General features: G+C 36.4%; 1 protein-coding gene and 1 long non-coding RNA gene across 8 annotated transcripts in view; one reads left to right on the top strand and one right to left on the bottom strand.

The window, feature by feature from the left end:
* Nucleotides 1-23,723, bottom strand: part of tei (irregular chiasm C-roughest protein teiresias) — a 429,576-nt gene that overhangs the window by 31,802 nt on the left and 374,051 nt on the right. The gene's annotated exons all lie outside the window — the stretch shown is intronic.
* The window catches only part of LOC143265137 (uncharacterized), a 594,179-nt gene that overhangs the window by 235,462 nt on the left and 334,994 nt on the right, over nucleotides 1-23,723 (top strand). For both annotated transcript variants that reach the window (XR_013039318.1, XR_013039317.1), the window contains exon 3: nucleotides 3,813-3,875. This is a non-coding gene — a long non-coding RNA (uncharacterized LOC143265137). The remainder of the gene's footprint in view (nucleotides 1-3,812; nucleotides 3,876-23,723) is intronic.

The raw sequence follows: 23,723 nt of genomic DNA, 5'->3' as shown, positions 1-23,723 counted from the left end.
GATCCTCGAACGAGGACAATCGAGCGCATTCGAGTGGCACTAAACGAACCTAATGCCTGATTGGTGTTCGTTCTGAAATTATGGTCGCGTTAAGGAGGCGAGTGTTTAATGAGATTGGTACTTTCAAGAGTCCTCAACTTTCAATTTTGATACTTACTCCTTTATTTTAACATAAGTTATTTTCATCGCAAGTTATTGATCACGGTGTACATAGAACCAGATGTTTAATTTATGTTTCTGTCGATTTATAACTGTATATAATTTAACTCTGTTGCAATTAATGTTTCATTCAATGTAAGAAAGTTTTATTGATCTCAGCATGTGTGAACAGTGAATGTTTAATTCATGTTGCTTTCAATTTGTAATTGCGAATAATTTAACCCTGCTGCAATTAACGTTACATTCAATGTAAGTTTCATTGATCTCAATATAGGTGAACTGTACTGACTTCATTTATGTTGCTGTTAATTTATAATTGTTCATAGCTTAACCCTCTTGGAATTTTTGCAAGTGTCAAACTGTTTGACAAATAGGTTAATTACACTGAATTTTGGACTGAAGTCATATTCCTACATTCACAGCGCCAAATTTTAATTTTGCTTCGTTTAAAAATTCAAGAAAAAATTTTTTCAGTTTCCGCCGCATAAAACAGCAAATTATTAACATACTCAAACACGCATCACAATTTTGCACTTCTAAATGACGCAACCGCTCGATTTATCCAGCGTCAATATGTTACACAAAACGTCCTAATTCCCTCATCAGTTTTCATCCCGCAACTCTCGCGTTACAAATGAAAACCATTTGCAAGGCAGTACAATCAATTCTTCCCGAAACAATGCTATCACGTGTGTCCAACCCAAAATCCAGCCAATTAATACTTTTTTTGTAGTATCAACATTGTCAACCGTTCACAACACTAACATTCTTCGTTCAATTTATAAAAAATCATTACAGACACATCATTTTCATTTTTTAATAATTTCAGTGCATCTAATTTTCTGAGAAGACTAATCTTCCAAGTGTATCTAACTTTTTGAGATGACCAATATACCAAGTGTAAATAAACAAAAAAAAGCAGGACACAAAATATAGAAAGACTCTTTCGGATTCAACGTATCAAGTTTGTAGCGTCGATTGCAATTGTCGAAAACGCGAAACTGTCGCGCATCGAATGCAAATCGAACGACGTTAAAATCGAGTTCGATTCGAGGCAGCAATGTCCCTAGTGTACTCCACGGATCTCATAAAAATTCCGCAACATCGACGACCCGGAACTATAATCGTATTTCGAGGATGATAATTCAGACGCGGCTACGATCGAATAAAACGTGAAATAATTTCCAATGCGTTCTCCGCCGCCCGGCGGTATAACAATTATCGTAAAAGGGGTGATTCGGTGGTTGAACGTTTCTTCGCGATTAGCTCCGCGAGATTCCGATCGGGGATTTCGAGAAATATAAACGTTATTGTTTTAAGGTGATATTTTTTCAGTTATGGAATTTTGGAATTTAGAGAATTTAGGGAATTTAGGGATTTTGGGGAATTTAGGGAATTAAGGAAATTTAGGGAATTTGGGAAACTTGAGAAATTTGGGGAATTTGGGAAATTTGGGAAATTCGGGAAATTTTGGAGTTTTAGAATTTTGAAATTTGGGGATTCTGGAATTTGCAAATATTGAAATTTTGGAATTTGGAAATTGTGGAATTGGAAAATTTTGGAATTGGGAAATTTTGGAATTGGGAAATTTTGGAATTGGGAAATTTTGGAATTTGGAAATTTTGGAATTGGAAAAATTTGGAATAGGGAAATTTTGGAATTGGGAAATTTTGGAATTGGGAAATTTTGGAATTGGAAAATTTTAGAATTGGGAAATTTTGGAATTGGGAAATTTTGGAATTGGGAAATTTTGGAATTGGGAAATTTTGGAATTGAAAAATTTTGGAATTTGGAAAATTTGGAATTTGGAAATTTTGGAATGTGGAAAATTTGGAATTTGGAAATTTTGGAATTGAAAAATTTTGGAATTGGGACATTTTGGAATTGGAAAATTTTGGAATTGGGAAATTTTGGAATTGGGACATTTTGGAATTGGAAAATTTTGGAATTTGGAAAATTTGGTATTTGGAAATTTTGGAATTTGGAAAATTTGGAATTTGGAAATTTTGGAATTGGAAAATTTTGGAATTGGGACATTTTGGAATTGGAAAATTTTGGAATTTGGAAAATTTGGAATTTGGAAAATTTGGAATTTGGAAAATTTGGAATTTGGAAAATTTGGAATTTGGCAATTTTGGAATTTGGAAAATTTGGAATTTGGCAATTTTGGAATTTGGAAATTTGGAAATTTTGAAAATTTGGAAATTCAGAAAATTTGAGTACCTCCGAATAAAAATTTGGAACCTTAAACATCTGTAGAAATCCAAATTCCAAATTCCTCTTCCTATATCGCCATTTTCCGCCACTTCCTATTTCCATAACACAATTATTAATCCATCCCCCGTTTTTAATAAAAACATCCTCACCAAAATAATTAATGACAAAAATTTCATAATTTCAAAATAAATATCATTTCTCAGTTTTCGTCGACACGCCATGATTCTGTCCTTAAGAAACGGTAATTTGTCGTGGAAGTTTCCGGTTGATCTAGCTGCTAATTAAGCAGCTGCTGGTGAGTGAATTAAAACAGGGCTCGCTTAGCAGCTAGTGACACCCGTTATCGTCTGATAATTAATAGGACGGCTCTTCTCGTAATTATGTTTTTGTTTTCTTCGGCTTGCGTTGTTCTCTTCACATCCGACGAATTAACGCGCCACCGAGCGTCCGTAAATTAGGGGCATCGGTTGGCACGATTCCCGAGTTTCCCTCGTTTCTCGAATCGTAGGCATAATCGATTGATTAACGCGCCGCCCTTTCGGGAACTTAATTGGGTTAAGTGGTCATGAGTCATCTTTATCGTTAAATTCGTATTAAATTTCCATACTACTATATTTTATTTTTTATCATAAAAATTATCATTTTTATTAGCAAATTTTTTTTATTTTTATTTGGGTAAATTTTTAACCTATGAACCTTTGTCAGTAGTTGATTTTTCATTCTTTCTTTTAGTAATTTAAAAATGCTGTAATATGGTTATTCATATTAAAATGTTGTTCGCGTTAAAATTTGTTTTCGTAATATTTACAAAATTATTCAGGTTAAGAGACGTGGAAAAATGAATGACGTGTTCATGAAAATATAATAGAAGTTTATAAATACGTGACGTTAATCAAATTTATAACAGCATACCGATGTATACCATATTTATTCGTCTCATCAAAATTTTTATAGGAATGATAAGATATTCAAGTGCATCACATATTTATGATTTTGAAATACTATTCAAGTTTATAACATTTTTATGATTTTATAGTATTATTCAAGTTTATTACATATTCATGATTTTATATTATTATTCAAGTTTATAACATATTTATGATTTTATAATATTATTCAAGTTTATAACATATTCATGATTTTATAATATTATTCAAGTTTATAACATATTTATGATTTTATAATATTATTCAAGTTTATAACATTTTTATGATTTTATAATATTATTCAAGCCTACAACATATTTGTCGATTTATAACACGAAAATAATATTATCCCCAACATATTTATTAAATTATTGTATCTTTCAAACATAATATGTATTAATCTCTAACCACCTCAATTCACAAATCATTAATTATAAAATCATTCTATTGTGTAACCCCTGCAGATGGCAGTTCTACATTCAGAGACTAAAATGTCATTTCTTTTCACAGTTTCAGTTCCCGACTTCGTCGAACTGGCTTCTTCGCAGAAAAGTACAGGTGGCACGGGACCAGGTAAGTTTTAATGAAACGCGGCGTGGCTTTATAACTGGCATCGAGACACGATAACGTAACGTGAGGCACGCGCAAAACTTCGACGTGACAACGTTATCGCGACCGAGACACGCGGCTTGCTGAACTTTAAATAAGAAAATCTGATTGCGAGAGTCGCGAGAGACGAGTAACGTTGTCCGATACACTTTCTTCGCTTCGCCGAAACTTTATTGGCGGACATGGAAATATTGGCACGTCTCCGGTTAACGTTCCTCTTCCCATTTCTTTAGTTTTACTTTCTGCTTTGCTATTTTTTTTCTGTTGATCGGGGTGGTATAGACTTTGTAGTTGACTAGTTTCATTTATTTTAATTATTATTTATTTTTAGTTTTTAGTTGACCTGTATTTATTTTAATTATTATTTATTTTTAGTTTGTAGTTGACCAGTATTTATTTTAATTATTATTTATTTTTAGTTTGTAGTTGACCAGTATTTATTTTAATTATTATTTATTTTTAGTTTGTAGTTGACCAGTATTTATTTTAATTATTATTTATTTTGAGTTTGTAGTAGACTTGTATTTATTTTAATTATTATTTATCTTGAGTTTACTAATAGATTAGTATGTATTTTAATTATTATTTATTTCGACTTTGTAGAAGACTTGTGCTTATTTTAATTATTATTTATTTTTCATTATTACTTATATATTTTCATGATGCTTGCACTTTATGTTAATATATTTGTATTAATCTATTACTAATTTGCATTATTTTATACTAGTATTAATATACTTTTAATATATTTAGAAAATTAATTTGTCTTGTTTAAATGCACTTAAATACATCACTACTTTATTTTATGTGCCTCCTTATTCATACATCACTTAAATACATCACTAGTTTACTTTATGTTCCTTTTTATTCATACATCTGAATAAATATTTATAAACTTCTACAAAATGATTATAAAACGAACAGTCATTTATATAATAACAAAAACACCACAAAAAAAATATACTTGTGTGAAGAGATTTGATCCTGCGACTCTCTGTTCATCAAAATTTCCCTCACCATAGTAAATGATATAAAAATAATTTTCTCTAACGTGAAAATATAAAAATTTTTTCTAAAACTCATTTGTTCTATTCATCCAAACGAACATATACATATTTCTATAAATGTATTATATCTTTTGAAATATATATTTTTGAGATCACACCGAAAAATTCTGTAGAATCTTCAGCATGATTCTTTATTAGCGAAATGAAAAAAAGAAATATGGAGGCGTGTCCTTGTTAAACAAGGTACGAACGTATCGATAGGTGAATTTATGTTCGGCAAAATGATCGAAATCGCGAAACGGCGACTATTTCGGAACGCGGGCTGCATACAGCACGTTATGCCGCGAATATTTAACCGTAATTTCACCAGGGAGAGGACAGTGGGAGAGATATCGAAGCGGGAACCGTCATATTTTCTGTGAGATATGTGAATTATCCGCAGGATATTGAATCGATCGAATATCTCCAAAGGTCTCGTATCCCATTTTCTCGGTAGCCTTACGTTTAAATTCCCCATTTTTCTTTCAGAAATTATAACCATGGGAATACGTCAAGAGAATATACAGAGTGTTCCATTAATTTTGTCCTTGTGACAATCAATATTTACTGACCTCAAATTTTAAAAAATAATATTGATCTGTATTACATCTTCTGTTTTTATCTTTGCATTTTAGACTATCATTTAAAACAATTTTGGTTGCTTTAAGTAACCAAAGGTGCTTAATAGGAAGAATTTGCAACTTTAATTCATGAAGACATATTTAATACATTTATGCATATATATCTATTTGAATATAGGTGCCAGTAATAATAATGATGGTGAAGATGATAATATTAATAATAGCAATAATAATATATTATAATAATAGTGATAATATTACAAGTGAACAAAATAAATAAGAAACCTTGCAGATACTAAAAGATTTGAACACTCAAGCAATTTTCAACCCCAACAAATTTAAAATAAATGTTTTCAGCCTCCAATTGATTTTTAATCACATTAAAGCTTGATCTGAATATGATTGATTATTCAAGATATTTCCCAAAGTAAAATAGGTATTAAAGTTTCTATAATTGTACTTCATATGTAGAGCGATTAAGAGGATTAATGGCTAACGTTTCAGAATAGAAATCATTTGTCCAATAAAATGTTCCACTTTGAAATCGGTATTACACTCTCATCGTAAAATCAACTATTTTATAGATGAAACTATTAATCACGAAGCATTCAACCAAGAAATTCCGAATAATTTATGCATACTGACATCGCAGAGTATCAATATTCGATGATTACGTTATTCCACGTGAATTTAGTACTTATTGTTAGTGATGGACGTATTAAATTGAACATTTATTTTGACATGGTTTTGACTGAATTATTTGTTTATTTATTGTGATTAACTGGAGTTAATACTGTGAATGGTTATTTTTACGTTGTGGTCGTTCTTTTGATAGAAAAGAGTGATTTTGAAATATAGGAGTGACAAGAAGGTTGCATTTTGAAATTTCCAAAATTATTTTCAGATTTCTCAATTTTTAAATTCTGGAATTGCAAAAGTCACAAATTTAAAAATTCTCAAATTGTTAATTTTTCATATTCCTAAATTTTCGCATTCTCGAGTTCCCACATTCCGAAATTCCCACATTCCGAAATTCCCACATTCCCGAATTCCCACTTTTCCAAATTCCAACATTTTTGAATTCTAACATTTCCGAATTCCCACATTTCCAAATTCCAACATTTCCGAATTCCAACATTTCCGAATTCCCACATTTCCGAATTTCCACATTTCCGAATTCCCACATTTTCGAATTCCTACATTTCCAAATTTCAACACTTCCGAATTTCTACATTTTCGAATTCCAACCTTTCCGAATTCCCACATTTCCGAATTCCAATCTTTCCGAATTCCTATATTCCCGAATTCCCATATTCCCGAATTTTTACATTCTCAAATTCCCACATTCCTGAATTGTCACATTCCCGAATTATCACATTCCTGAATTGTCACATTCCCAAATTCCCACATTCCTAAGTTCCCACGTTCACGAATTCTCTCATCCCCGAATCCTCACATGTCCCAATGCCCATATTCCCGAATTCTTACATTCTCAAATTCCCACATTCCCGAATTGTCACATTCCCGAATTATCACATTCCTGAATTGTCACATTCCCAAATTCCCACATTCCCGAATTCTCTCATCCCCGAATCCTCACATGTCCCAATTCCCATATTCTCAAATTCCTAAATCACCAAATTCTCAATTTTCCCTCACTTCCCCTACATCTCAAAGTCTCTAACTCCCCATCTCCCTCCAGCAATGTCCCCTTCTCGCATCATATTCCCACACACCGCGCTCACATGCCGCACCCACAAATCCTCCCAAATAGCATAAAAAGTCACAGTCCAGTCAAGCTATAATCACTATCTCCAAAGACTTCTCCTAAGAATTACAGCGCAGATATTCCCGGTGTCCCGAAAATAGTCCCCATTAATCATTGAAAATCCCGCGAACGACTCGGTAACGATAGCCAAAGCGGAAATTGATTGTCGTAAAACAGCGTTAACCGTGGTCTATCCTTCTCCCGCGATAACGCGAAATCTCCAAGGAAGAATGTCGAGGATTGATCCCGTCGCTATTAGCGTGTATCGTCGCCGCGCACCCGTCGACGTCGCATCGACGAGCAAACTCGTCGCAAGAAAAAGACAGCGAGTTTTACAGGTGCTATTATTCAAGCTGCCTCTACGAACCGTCGTTGTCATTAGTTTCTTGTCGACGTTTCGCGATTATCGCGATCCGAGAAGTATCACGCGGACAACGTGAAAGAAACGGGCGGATAAAGGAGGAAGCACGATTCGTTTCTCTCATTCAAGCCGGCTAGGTTTTTTCGACGGTTCCGTTCTTTTGTCGCATCGACGTCTCGTCGCGATCCTTTTTTACGACGGACCAGTTTCACTTCGCTATCGAACGTTCACAGCCGATGAACAATAAGCGTCTGTCTGCCACTCGATGACTGGCGTTCTTTCTAAAGGGCCCACCACGATGACACCATGAAGGATAGCGATAACGGCTGCCTTGAGAAACGGACGAGTTCGGATCACTTGAAAAATGGCGCCGCGAGAGCTCGCTTGATTTCTCGTGACGCGGTCCTAATGTCGCAATCAATTTCAGGGCCGTGTGTGCTTCGGGGGAAACGGAACTTCTTCGATCCTGAAGTTTCCTGTTACTTCATTACGAATTTTTCGAACCGACTACTTGTCAATGGACTTAAGGGATCCTGCTTTAGGAGCCCTGAAAAGAGCGTTTTTTAGGGAATTTTTTTAGGACAGAAAAAAAAGGTGACCCTAGTGAACTTTTTAGATTATTTTACTACATGTTTGAACAAGAAAAAAAGAATTTTTGTAGAGAAAAATATTCAAACGCAGCCGATTTTTATGCACATCTGTGCAACGCCTTTCAATTGCGGTCTCCAATCGGTGGGAAAGATGCAGTTCGTAATTTTCGTCTGAAATTAAAAAACCAAAGAGAATTCTAATTTTCATAGTCTTCTATTTGAACTAAGAAAAACCAAAAAAATTGTGAAATTGTAAAATTTTCTTAGGTTTGAAGAAAATTTTCCCTTTTTTGAAAAAAAGAAAAATTGCAACTTGCTAAAAAAGTTGTTTAAAAATATTTTTCGTGAATTTTTTTAGTTCAAATAGAAGGAAAGACTATGAAAATTAGAATTCTCTTTGGTTTTTTAATTTCAGACGAAAATTACGAACTGCATCTTTCCTGTAGATTGGAGAAAGGCGTTGCACAGATGTGCATAAAAATCGGCTGCGTTTGAATATTTTTCTGTACAAAAATTCTTTTTTTCTTGTTCAAACAATCTAAAAAGTTCACTAGGGTCACCTTCTTTTTCTGTCCTAAAAAAATTCCCTAAAAAACGCTCTTTTTAGGGCTCCTAAAGCAGGATCCCCCCTTAACATCCTCAAATTATTTGAATCGTTTAAAATGATTCATTCGAAGGATTTGAACGATAAACCATATTTTCAATATTTGTAAACTGTAAATAATACAGTAAATATATGTATACTCGCATAAAAATACATAATATATCGAAAAAAAACACAGCTAAGCACAAACAATTAAATACAAAACAAAATTCATGAAATCTAGTAGTACAAGTCAACCATTAAGCATCCATAATTGCATCAATCCACCAAATCGTTAAAACTCCTCCACTTTAATAACACATTTCGCTAAAATATTTGCGGATCCGCATACTACTACGTTTCATAGATTTCCGAAGGTATACCTCGGCATTAGGACTGAGACGTTTGAAGGACTGATTCATTGATAACTTCCGAATGACTGGAGCACCAGGCGGAAATGAAAAGCTCTCCGTTTGACAAAAATGAATCGTTGTAAGCGAAAGAAGAACGGTACAGTGGCCATCGTAAATAACCTTCCTATTTGATAGATGTTCCCTAGGAAAACTGAAGTCACTTCCTTTGATGGTGCTCAAGGCAAAAACATTACTTGAAAGGGTGTCTGGACGTGTATGAACTTCGAACATCGCGATTCAATGCGTTAATTTAATTCGATGTATAAAAAGCATCGAGATATCACTGTGCTTTTCTTCGTGTCTTTATCAAATATATTGCAATATTTTTCTTTCGCGCAGTTTCTTCTTTACAAGTTTCGTAAAGTTCTTCTCCGGTATTTATTTTCTTCTTGGTTCTTCGAGTTCAATGAAAGTTTAATTAATGTTAACACGTTTAAATGTTGAGATCTCGAAAATGTAGTTGACTGATAAACTTAACAGTTGAACTTAAAAATTTGCGACCCCAAAAGTATTAGGTTTCGATACGTGTCGATATCGAAAGGAAGCCTATATCTCAGCGGAGTGTAGCAATCACCGTCGCCCTAAATCGGCTTCCTTCCTCCAAGGCCCCCTCGCGAGTATACAACCATATTTTAGCAGCGTATAGTCGTTTTACATTTCGTATGCATGTGCCGTGTTATAGTACGAGGGGTTGACGGAAGAAGACATCTGAAGAGAGAAAAAGTAGGATGCCGTACGTGTAGACAGGTTCCGGTGAAAGAACGAGAAAGATGGACGGGCATTTTGTGTATGGAGTTTGGTCCCCGCCGTTTCGCGCTGCATTCAAATTGTATTTCCCCTCTGAAATAAGTTTCTTCCAATATTCGACTTGCCTGGCTGTTTCTCTTGCTCTCTGTTTGATCCTCTTCCATATCCCTCTATCCTCGCAGCATCCTAAATTGGGAAGGAGTCCGGCTGGAATTGATTTTAGGGAAGCGCCACCCGAGAAATTGATTGCAAATATTAGAACGTACGATGTTGAAGTTTAGGTTGCTTTTGCAGTGTTGGTTTGCTGATTTTAGGATAACTTCAATTGTGGAATTTTGGAGCTGTGGACTCTGCGAATTTGTTGCAGCTGCAACATTCTCCAATCTTTTGTCATAAATTCTCGTTTATTATGTACACTCTGTGTTTGAGAGTGAAATCAGTTTCGATGTACGCTCTGAATTGCTCTGGTAAAAGGTTTGAAAAGATTTTTCCACTTTCCCATTTTTTCAATTTTCCATTTCCTAATTTTCCAATTTTCCAGTTTTCCCATTTTCCAATTTTCCAATTTTCCAGTTTTCCGATTTCCTAATTTTTTAATTTCCCAATTTCTCAAATCCCACTTTTCCAAATCCCACTTTCTCAAATCCCAACTCTCCCAAAATTCCAATTTCTCAAATTCCAACTCTCCCAAATTCCAACTCTCACAAATCCCAACTCTCACAAATCCCAACTCTCTCAAATTCCCACTCTCCCAAATTTCAACTCTCTCAAATCCCAACTCTCTCAAATCCCCACTCTCCCAAGTCCCCACTCTCCCAAATTCCAACTCTCCCAAATCCCAACTCTCCCAAATGCCCACTTCTCCCAAATTCCAACTCTCCCAAATCCCAACTCTCCCAAATTCCCAATCTCCCAAATTCCCAATCTCCCAAATTCCCAATCTCCCAAATTCCCAATCTCCCAAATTCCCAATCTCCCAAATTCCCAATCTCCCAAATTCCCAATCTCCCAAATTCCCAATCTCCCAAATTCCCAATCTCCCAAATTCCCAATCTCCCAAATCCCCACTTCTCCCAAATTCCAACTCTCCCAAATTCCAACTCTCCCAAATTCCCAACTCTCCCAAATCCCAACTCTCTCAAATCCCCATTCTCCCAAGTCCCCAGTCTCCCAAATTCCAACTCTTCCAAATCCCAACTCTCCAAAATCCCTACTTCTCCCAAATCCCAACTCTCTCAAATCCCAACTCTCCCAAATCCCAACTCTCCCCAATTCCAACTCTCTGAAATCCCAACTCTCCCAAATCCCAATTTCCAAATTTTCAAATATCAAAATCTCGAATTTCCCAATATTTCCAACCTCCCTCCACCCAATAAACTTCCAAATCCCCAAAATCCCCAAATATCCAAGTATCAAAAAACTAATTACACGAGCTCCCGTCCCGCCACGAAATCACCATAATATCACTAATGGCCGGTATCACTCCTAATAAATCATTCGTTGACAAAGTAATCTGATACTTTAATCCGGAAGCAGTGATCAAGTCTATAATCCGTAGATTATCCCGGTATCAAAGGAATTTATGGCTGATGTTCGGATAGACCGGTGTATTCGGTAGTTAGCGTGGCCGCAATCAGCGCTACAAAATATTCTTCATTCCCGGCTCGAATTCCAAAATTTCCCGGGCGTCGCGGTTTAATAGACAGCCAGACAAAGACAGAGGGTGAGTTCTCCCCCTGTCCGAGGGGGGGACATGCAGAGACAGGGAATATCGAATCGCGGCGCTGATCAAATTTTCCTCTCGCAGATGAACCATTTGAGCGGGGAAAGCAACGTGGAGGCGACTCGTGGTAGACCACCGCGAACACAATCCGTCGCGTACAATACGCCACGATGAGGCAGCTCCAGCTGCTCTGTTGGCATTATTAGCAAGCCGATATCGACCAACGAAATCTCATCCTCTGTTGTATTCCTGGTAAAACGACGGGAACAAAAAGGACAGACTGAAACGAACAGACGGATACAAAATCGAAAGACCGCGATAAAGGGCTGCAGCTGGAAGACTACATTTTTATTTTATCGTGGAAGTTTCGAAATAGTGTTTGTAAAATTGATATTTTTATTTGATTAGTTTACTGAGGAGGTTTGTTTAAAAGTTTTGGGATGAGGGATTGAAATTGTGTCTTGACGAGTATGTACGTTGATGGTATCTTTAAAAGTTGAATACTCGAGAAATTGACTATTTGAATGTACATGTAAATACTTTAATGCATATATGAATACTGGAATACGTACATGAATAAATGAATACTTCAATACGTAAACATTCGAGTGAATATTTGGACATTTGAATACTTGAATACTTGAATACATACATGAATACTTGAACACTTGAATAATTGAATATAGACGTGAATACTTGAACACTTGAATACATGAATACATATATGAACATTTGAACACTTTAATACATGAATACGTACATGTACATTTGATTACTTGAACACTTGAATAATTGAATATAGAAATGAATACTTGAATAATTGAATATAGAAATGAATACTTGAATACATGAATACATACATGAACACATGAACACTTTATCACTTGTACATTTGAACAGTTGAATATTTGAATACTTGAACTCTTGATTACTTAAATACTTAAAAACTTGAATACTTGAATACTTGACTCTTGATTACTTGAATACTTGGACACTTGAATCCTTGAACACTTGAATACATACTCGAATACTTGAATACTTGAATGTATACTCGAATACTTGAACACTTGAATACTCGAATACTTGAATACTTAAACACTTATATACTTGAATACTTGAATACTTGAATACTTGAATACTTGAATACTTGAACACTCTAGCTGTCTAAAAGCTTGAACCAAAAATGTGAAATATCCCTAAAGGTCTAAATTTCAAAATTTCTATAGTATTTAATTCGAAAATTTGTATACATATAGTGAAAGATATTAAAAATGCATCTGGCTGCAAGAACGAATGATTTTCTGCATTTGGTACAATGTACGAAATCCCTGGAGTTTTCATTACAACGCTATCGAACGCATTGACTGCAATATTAGCTGTTTACAAATAGCTACAATTAATATTGATTGTCCAGTCCTCTATGTATGAATTCATCAAGCGCAATTCACGAGGAAGATTGATCGAATTCATCATCGTGTTTAATCGTACGCTATAGAATTTTTAGTACGTTTTAACCAGCAATTGCGCAATATATTTTTTCATGTATTTCACATAGTGAAATTTGGAACACCTTCTTATTCTAAAATTCCCAAATTTCGAAATTTTCCAAATCTATTCCCCAACCTGAAAAATCTCAAAATTTTCAAAAGAACAATATCTCTCATAAATTTCATATATTGAAATTTGGAACACTTCTTATTCTCGAAATTTTCAAAGTCTCCAACTCCCCAACCTGAAAAATCTCAAAATTTCCCAAAGAACAATATCTCTAAGAATAAACTCAAATAAAAAATCTTTGAAACCCTAAAATTTAACGAGCAAGTGAACTGTCGTTCGTATCAAATGACTATTTTGTTACCAACGAAAACTCGACTAATGTTTCACGTAGCCTCGTACGTGCCCTTTGATCTCGCTCTTGTTGAAATTCCTGAAAGTTCAATTGCAGAGGGTCCCGTTGTCGAGTAGTTGGAATAAGAGCGTTCTCCTCGAAGGCGTGTCTCCGTGAACTTCATCGAAGAAAAGAGTCGTCTCGACGACAGACTCTGCCAAAGACGACGAAGTTGATGCTGAATAAGCTGCTTGGCCACGCGATGGGTTTACGCAAAGTGACATCCGCCAAACTTTACCGTGCTTTGCGCCAACACGTAATCCTTCTGTTAATGACACTTTGATAGAACCTTGTTCCTCGATTACACTCGATGATGTTTTGTAAATATTTTTTAACTGTCTTTACAACTTCAGAATTTTTTATTTGACATAGGTTTCTCAGTCAGACTGGAGGTTTCGCAAATATTTGAGTAGGTTGTTAGATCTGGAGTATGCAAGTTTAATTTTTAGATTTTAAGTTTGAGGTATGAAAGCTTTCGTGTTTGTAATTTGGTAGATTTACGAGGCTGCGGTTTGTGGGATTTTTTAAGTTTCAAGGGTTTGGGGGTGGGAATGTTCAGATTTAAGAATTTTCTATTTTCAATTTCCTAATTTTCCAATTTCTCAACTCTCCCAAATCCCAACTCTTTCAAATTCCCACTCTCCCAAGTCCCTACTCTCTGAAATCCCCACTCTCCCAAATCTCCACTCTCCCAAGTCCCCATTCTCCCAAATTCCAACTCTCTCAAATCCCCACTCTCCCAAGACCCAACTCTCTCAAATCCCCACTCTCCCAAATCCCCACTCTCCCAAATCCCCACTCTCCGAAGTCCCCACTCTCCCAAGTCCCAACTCTCTCAAATCCCCACTCTTCCAAATCCCCACTATCCCAAATCCCCACTCTCCGAAGTCCCCACTCTCCCAAATCTCCACTCTCCCAAGTCCCCATTCTCCCAAATTCCAACTCTCTCAAATCCCCACTCTCCCAAGACCCAACTCTCTCAAATCCCCACTCTCCCAAATCCCCACTCTCCCAAATCCCCACTCTCCGAAGTCCCCACTCTCCCAAGTCCCAACTCTCTCAAATCCCCACTCTTCCAAATCCCCACTATCCCAAATCCCCACTCTCCGAAGTCCCCACTCTCCCAAATCCCCACTCTCCGCAGTCCTCACTCTTCCAAGCCCCAACTCTCTCAAATCCCCACTCTCCCAAATCCCCACTCTCCCAAATCCCCACTCTCCCAAATCTCCACTCTCCCAAATCTCCACTCTCCCAAGTCCCCATTCTCTCAAATCCCCACTCTCTCAAATCCCCACTCTCCCAAGTCCCAACTCTCTCAAATCCCCACTCTCCCAAGTCCCCACTCTTCCAAATCCCAGCTCTCTCAAATCCCCACTCTCTCAAGTCCCCACTCTCCCAAATCTCCACTCTCCCAAATCCCCACTCTCCCAAATCTCCACTCTCCCAAATCTCCACTCTCCCAAGTCCCCATTCTCTCAAATCCCCACTCTCTCAAATCCCCACTCTCCCAAGTCCCAACTCTCTCAAATCCCCACTCTCCCAAGTCCCCACTCTTCCAAATCCCAGCTCTCTCAAATCCCCACTCTCTCAAGTCCCCACTCTCCCAAATCTCCACTCTCCCAAATCCCCACTCTCCTAAATCCCAACTCTCCCAAATCCCCACTCTCCCAAATGCCAACTCTCCCAAATCCCCACTCTCCCAAATCCCCACTCTCTCAAATTCCAACTCTCCCAAATCCCAATTACCCACATCCCAGTTTCCCAATTTCCCAAAGTCCAATTTGCTAAATTCACAAGGTTTCTGTTCTTGTAATTTTTCAACTGTCAATTGTTCAAGGGTTCGAATGTTCAAATTGAAGAATTTCCAAATTCTCATATATCAAACTCTACTCCATAAAGTTCAGATTGTACCAAAACACCTATTGCAAACTATATTATTTTTCTATCAACTTTCATTCTTGTCCATAAAATTCAAATTGTACCAAGACACCTATAGCACACTACCTTATTTTTCTATCAACTTTCTTTCTTGTCCATAGAATTGAAATTGTACCTACACACCTATAGCAAACTACCTTATTTTTCTATCAACTTATTGTCTTCTATTCGTCCACTACTTTAATTTATTTAGTACGGTTCTATAATCGCGCTATAAATTTTGCGAATTGGAGGACTAAAGATGCAATAATTATGGAGGCGTCGCACATAGCGGGTCTGAAACGAATGGCGCGTCTCGCGATATCGATTGCCCGCCCACGGGCGCTCCTCGTTCGGCTGTCACACGGTCTCGGTGTAATTTCGCAAATGGTCAAATACAGGTCGCGAACTCGTGACATAAGTGTTCAGGGGAACGACGTCGTGCGTTTGACACCTCGAACACGCTCGCCTCCGCTCCATGATCGCGGCAGGTTAACGGAACACAAGCATCCAAACACCGTGTACAGACTACTTGAAATGCGCGCGTTAAGCAATCAGCGCGCGGATTATTAAGCAGTAACGCGGGTTATTTAGGCAATCTCGTGGATGCCTCGCTCCGCTGCGGCATTATTTCGATGCTGAACACACGTTCGCTCGGGAAATATATTCGATAACGGCGCACGCGGTTGCACGGTTATTTTAGAGGAGATATTACACGGGACCGAGATTTTCTTCTTCGATGTGCACGGAATAGAGAATGTTTGTCAATTTCTGTTTGTTTCAATTTGGGTTATTCGAACATTTGCAAATTCACGTTTGGAGATGTTAGAGCGATTTTTTCGTGTTTAGAGGTGTGTTATTGATGTATTCGTGTTTAGAGATAGGTATTGTAAATTTTGTAATTTTTAACTTAGGAAATTATTAAATAGAGGGGAACATTTTATAAATTCGTGTTGGTTAATAATTTGAAATTTATTAATAAAGTGGATATTTGCAAGTGTCTCAACTAAATAAACAATCAGAATCTCACAACAGAAGGAAGACACGAAACAATTATACAAAATAATAATAGTTGGCACAAAAGAAGCGTCTCAATCAAGGATAACAGGCACAAAGCGATCGAAGGAATCGAGATTACAAAGGAATTCAATTATCCCTATATCAAACGGTAATATCGAAACAAACGCTCGCGGCATATCACCGTGATTCTTTCCCTTTAGAATCCGATGTTTCTCCAATTACATATTCAAACGTTTCTTATTAGCCAACGAATCCCTTCGCTAGCCGGCTATTTACCCGCGGGCAATATCGAGCCGGTGTTTAACTAAACGTTACGAGCCACTCGATGAATCGTCCGGCGCTACGTGTATTATCCGACTGAGTAACCTAGATCATGGACTATTGAGCTCGTAATGTCAAGTACGCCAAAGGGGTCCATCGCGAGCAACGTCCGAGTACGATGGATCGATATCGAGGTAACACGGGGCTAAGAGAAGGTTTAGCCGAGAGGGTTGCAACCTCAAACTACCCGAGGCTAGTGGCACTCTGGTCACCAGCACGGAAACCGGTCCAATTACAGATCACGCCTTTGACCGGGGCCCGAGTGTTTAACTACGCGCCCCTGCGAAACGAGAACAGCATTCACGATGAGGATCATCGTTAATGAATCGAACTACGCGAACATCCAGCGAACAGCTTCTTATGGCCTCTGTAGACTGCAAGCCTTACGCGTTACTGCTTCCTTGTTGATGCGAGCTTCGCATAACTTGCCGACCGTGTAGCGTGCAATTTTAGAGCATCCGGTTATAGCTCACGGTTTTAGATGCAGTTATATTGCCTTAAATTTCAAATAACCTTATAGCGTTTTAATGTACAATTTTAAAGGGCTTCATGATTTTGTGGTAGTTTATAGTTTTAGAGTACTTGATGATACAGTTAGAGTCTGGAGTTTCAAGATACTTCATGATACTGTACTACAGTTTCAATGTACTCGATGATAATGTGGTAGTCTATAGTTTTACAGTACTTGATGACACAGTTACAGTCTGGAGTTTCAAGGTACTTCATGATAGTGTTATAGTCCACAGTTTTAATGTGCTAGTTTATAGTTTTAGAGTACTTGATGATACAGTTACGATCTACAGTTTTAAGGTACTTCATGATAGTGCTATAAGCTGCAGTTTTAAAGTATTCTATGATAATGTGCCAGTTTATAGTTTTAGAGTACTTGGTGACACAGTTACAGTCTGGAGTTTCAAGGTACTTCATGATACTGTACTAACCTGCAGTTTCAAGATACTTCATGACACTGTACTAACCTGCCGTTTCAATGTACTCCATGATAATGTGGTAGTCTATTGTTTTACAACACTTGATGACACAGTTACAGTTTGGAGTTTCAAGATACTTTGTGATACTGTACTAACCTATAGTTTCAATGTACTCCATGATAATGTGGTAGTCTATAGCTCTAGAATACTTGATGATACAGTTATAGTCTAGAATTTTAAAGTACTCCCTGATAGAGTTATAGTCTAGATTTTAGCCTACTTAGCCTACTATGGCCATCAACCATTGCAAATTCAGTTAAATTATTTAACGATTTTTTAAATTAATTATTATAAATGTATTTTAGTTTTTAATTTAGTTTATTTGGAAAAAATTGAACCTTTGAAACAATAATATAAAAGATGGAATGGAAAGATTAAATACTGTCGTACTTAATCCATATTGCAGTATCCGACATCATTTTTCACAGTGTCAACGTGTTAATAAACCGTATTAAAAAAGTAACGATATTAATTGCCACGAATCTGTGAGTACGAATACAAATTTGCAGAACAAGCTCCATTGACAACTATACCACGGAGAACCACGATTTACTCATTAAACTCAATTGTCCCCGCGTTACCTATAACCGCACAACAAAACCGTTGAACATTAAAACGATATTTACGTTCATTTCCGTGAAACAATCGGCGAGCGTGACAAAGGTACAACAAAATGTCCCGGAAAAAGATAGATTTTTTACACCGCCGCGATTATTTAACAAAAATGCCACGCTAACGAGGAATGTCGTTTTATTCATGCCATCGTGCCAATTTCATTTTCCGCGTTTGTAAACAATTTTTGTCTTCCTTTTTCCAATTCCCGTTCCGTCGAATTAAATTATACGGTATTTAAAAATGCAGCATTAAAAGAATATTTCTATACATTGCTTCGTTGCGTTAACAACGTTGGAAAAAAGGTACGCACGAAACGTTCCCGAGGCTGTTGCAAAATTCAACCACGCTCCTGGATAATTTAGCGGACAGGTTTGTTGACGGTTTGAAATTTTCAATTTCGATTCTCGACAGACAGCTCGTCACCGAATTAAAATTTCAGCTCTTGTAAGTTGCATGAACCTACGATTTACTTGCATGTTCAACGTATTGTCAGAGGAGCACGAATATGGGACGGCCATTTTGTCTGTTTCGAAATAGCTGCTGCTTCAAACGAACAATTTTTACAGATTTTATTAGTACTTATATTTATACTAATTTTATTATATAGTTATATTTATACTAATTTTATTATATAGTTATACTTATACTAATTTTATTATTTGCATTAATTTTACAACAAATTTTTATTTTTGTAACAGATTTAAATTTGAAGAAAAAAATTGAGAAAAATTGTTCTTGAAATTCGACATCAAATATGAAAATTTGAAAGCTTGTCATATTCATAAACAGGAAAAGCTGCAAATCTATTAATCTCGAAACAAATGATTATAAATTAAGAAATTTCTATCAACATCATATTTCACAATTCTTCATTCAACATCAAATATAAAAATTGTAAAACTTGTCATATTCATAAACAGGAAAAGCTGCAAATCTATTAATCTCGAAACAAATGATTATAAATTAAGAAATTTCTATCAACATCATATTTCACAATTCTTCATTCAACATCAAATATAAAAATTGTAAAACTTGTCATATTCATAAACAGGAAAAGCTGCAAATCTATTAATCTCAAAACAAATGATTATAAATTAAGAAATTTCTATCAACATCAAGCACAGATTTCGCCAATTTGCTCACAGTAGAAAATTCAAGAACCAGCAGCCATCAAAGTTAATTAAAAACAAGATGTCCGCCGGAGAGGTTTTCTGCAGAGAAGTTCTCGAAAGATCACGAGGATGGTTTTTTGGTGGCACAGGGGAACGGCTGAAATCGGAACGAATTATTTTCCGAGGTATCCGGTGGCAAAAATGCCGTCTAAGTTTTCGCATCGAACGGTTTCGCGAGAGAAGAAACGAACTGGCGCGCCTCGAAAGAAAACGTGGAAACGCGGAGATTGCTACTTGCCTTCGTGTTGGGAGAAATTCGAAGAAACTTAGCTGTAGCATGAAGAAACGAGAGTCGCGCGAAAAACGCATCGAGGATGCGGCTCGTATATACGTTTCTGCCCCGGTGGGACCACTTCCGGTTCCTTCTTGCCGGATAAGCAGACGTCGGTACGCTGACAAAATAAATAGCTCGCGAACGTGTTGTTGCTACCTGGTTGTTCGAGAAAGAAGACACTCGATGGCGACTTATTTTCTGATGGAATTTTAATTGTTCATCAGAGTTCATGTTATTTAACACCAGAGTAATCTACTCTTAATTTGAAATTAATAATGATATTGAATAAAAAAATGAAGGAATAAATTCTGAGAACAATAATGTCCATTAAAATTGTAGATTATAAATTATATTTGTAGTGCATATTAAAATTATGAATTATTAACAACAAGTTAATGAGACACCCTGTGTATCTCCTTGGCTTATGATTTACTTGTCAGGTGCGTTAAATGGAACCACAATATTAAAACAGACAAAGAAAGTTAAAATTTCATATCAATTTAATGTTAGTTCACGTAAAAATTCTAAATTTTAAAATGCAATACCAAAAATATAGAACTACTTGTCAGGTGCGTTAAATGGAACTATTTAATCACAATATTAAAACAGACAAAGGAAGTTAAAATTTCATATCAATGTAATGTTAGTTCACATTAAAATTCTAAATTGTAAAATACAATACCAAAAGTACAGAACTACGTAAATGACAATATTACTGACTTAGAATAAATTACTGAATAGAATAAAAAATGATAAATGATATCAATAAGAATTATAAATAATTGAAATAAAATAATTAGCATTTAAAGAAGGATTCATCGTCAAGAAAAAGTGAAATTAAAGTATTTCATGCTCCGAAATGAACGAGTCAGCAACGCAAGAGTAATTTTCCAGTGCATCGTGACCCCGTATCGTTAATTAACCGCTGAACAATTAGCATCTGACGGAATGCGTGGCCTCGAAAGTCAAAAGTATTCATACCAGCGCATGATATTCAGTCTACTCCTCTGTCAACCACGAAAACGACCACAATTTCTCAACGTCCTCGTTTCACTCCTACCTTGCAACGCATCTTAACGACACTTTGGCGAGTTTATATCTTTTGACACTCTTTCTCGACGGGAGAGTTTATCCGCGCGCGAGATACACGCAGCCGCTTCGCAAACAACGTCAAGCTAATTTAAAGTGCAACGAAACTGAGAGCACGATGAAACTACGAGTATGTAGTCGTTGAAACTCCTCTTGCTCGACGTCGAGAACACTGCGTTTCAAATGCAGCTATTTTCGAGGACAAACTGCAAGAATCAAGGAGATTTTGTCTACCGACGGTGATGAATATTACGAGTTGGTATAGTAATTGGCCATATATATTCGGGTGTAACGTGCAACTACCGGGCGAAGTAATTGTTGGAAAATTTATGTATCTTTGTAATTTAGTCTTTGGGGAAGTAAAGTTCAGGGTGTTTAAGTTTGGAGTTTCATTTTTTAAGTTTTTCATTTTGGGAATATTCAAATTATTCTTTTGGGAAATTTACAAAGTCGGTAATTATGAAATTATCAAGTTTCCAAAATTTCGGGTATCCAATTTCCTAATTTTCTAATTTCCCAATTCTCCAATTTTCCCATTTTCCAATTTTCCAATTTCCTAATTTCCCAATTCTCCCATTGCCCAATTTTCCCATTTTCCAATGTCCAAATTTCCCAATTTCCCAATTTCCCAATTTCCCAATTTTCCAATTTTCCAATTCTCTAATTTCCCAATTCTCCAATTTCCCAATTTTTCCATTTTCCCATTTTCCCATTTTCCCATTTTCCAATTTTCAAATTTTCCAATTCTCTAATTTTCCAATTCTCTAATTTCCCAATTCTCCAATTTCCCAATTTTCCCATTTTCCCATTTTCCAATTCTCTAATTTCCCAATTCTCCAATTTCCCAATTCTCCAATTACCAATTTTCCAATTTCCCATTTTCCCAATTTTCCAATTTCCCACTTCTCCAATTTCCCAATCCTCCAATTTCCCATTTCTCCAATTTCCCAATTTTCTAATTTCCCAATTTTCCAATTGTCCAATTTCCCAATTTTCCAATTTCTCAATTTCTCAATTTCTCAATTTCTTAATTTTCTAATTTTCCAAATTCACCAAATTCCCAAAATCCCAAGTTTCCAAATTCCCCGAATTCTCTAAATTCTCTAAATTCTCTAAATTCTCTAAATTATCCAAATTCTCAATTTCCCCAAATTCCTCAAATCCCAAATTTCCCAAATTCCCCAAATTCCCTAAATTCCTTAAAATTCTTAAATATCTCCAAATTTCCTAAATTTCCTAAATTCCTTAAAATTCTTAAATATCTCCAAATTTCCTAAATTTCCTAAATTCCTTAAAATTCTTAAATATCTCCAAATTTCCTAAATTTCCTAAATTCCCTAAATTTCCTAAATTCCCTAAATTCCCTAAATTTCCTAAATTCTCTAAATTCCCTAAATTCCTTAAATTTCTTAAACTTCTTAAAAATTCCTAAATTTCCTCAATTTTCCAAATATCAGTCTTTTCACCAAATTCCCAAGTTTCCACGGTATCTTCTCGGAAGATACTGAAACTACTATCTACACGCTCGCAAAGTTCAGATCTTTTTGTCTCCTCTCCCTTCATCAGGTGCAATTAGAGCTCTCGCTAGGTTTTTTCGACCCTGCGATACTATCGTTTTTTACATTATCGATTTCTCTGGCGCGTCACGAAACTCTAGATACGGAAACGGAAAGCTCGGATCGCTAATTACGAAACTTACTTAATTTCGTTGCTAAAAGTAGCGCTGTTCGTTAAATCTTCCTCTTGTCATTGAAGAATGTTTCTGATTACGTGACTTCTTCTTCTGCTATTATCAGAACGGAGTAGTTGAAGGTTTAAAAAACTTGTCTGTCGATTTATGGTGCTTGCATCAAATACTCTATAATTGTACTCTGCTATAACTGCGTTTCGATTAATCTTTGAAATGCAATTCACAAATGGGTTTGTAGTATCTAACCTATAATTGTCGCAGGAAAATTAAAATTTAATACAGGGCCAAGATGAAAGAGGCAGAAAGTCATATTGTACGTCATATTTGAATTGACTACTATATTTTATCTTGACCACTCAGTATAATAAAATATAGATAAAATAAAACCTACCACCTCCGCAAGTTGAATTTTTGTTAATATTTCTTCATTAAAAAAACATGATAACGTAAAAGCATCAGGAATTTGTCGAGGTGGCGCAGAAATTTTTAAACGAACCTAACCTCAAAGAGTCGAACGGTTTGGTTTTAGAGTTCGAGGTTTAAAAACGATTGTGCGAGAACGGGATTCGATTTGCCGCGGAGACGGAGACCGAATCGAGAGCATAATTGTTGGGGCCACGAGAAAATTTCAATATTCCAACAATGGAGTTTGCGGATCGATCGGTACACATCGGAGGAAGTCACGAGTCCTGTCGGATTTCCCTATACCGGCGACGGTGACGCTTGTTTGTCGCCGGTCCCTGAAAAAAACTCACCACCGGAAGCAGAAAGTCACGATTTTCGTGTACGCTGCTGGCGACATTTGTCCGTCCGTGTATCGTTTTGGCTTTTGTTCGGCCGACAATGAAAAAGCAGAGCCAATCGGACGTAGACAATCGCTCTGTGATCAATAAACGTCACTCTCCATCTCGCCCTATTATAATGGACACACGCAGATCGTCGAATCGGTTCTCCTTGTTTGCCATTATTTAATTATCTCGCTGGTGGATTCGATGCCCGTTGAAATATGAGATGCTTTGAACGAG

The sequence above is a fragment of the Megachile rotundata genome, chromosome 9 (genome assembly GCF_050947335.1).
Source record: "Megachile rotundata isolate GNS110a chromosome 9, iyMegRotu1, whole genome shotgun sequence".
Lineage (NCBI taxonomy): Eukaryota > Metazoa > Arthropoda > Insecta > Hymenoptera > Megachilidae > Megachile > Megachile rotundata.
Note: the sequence above shows the minus strand (reverse complement) of the source record. Positions and strands in the feature narration are given on the sequence as shown.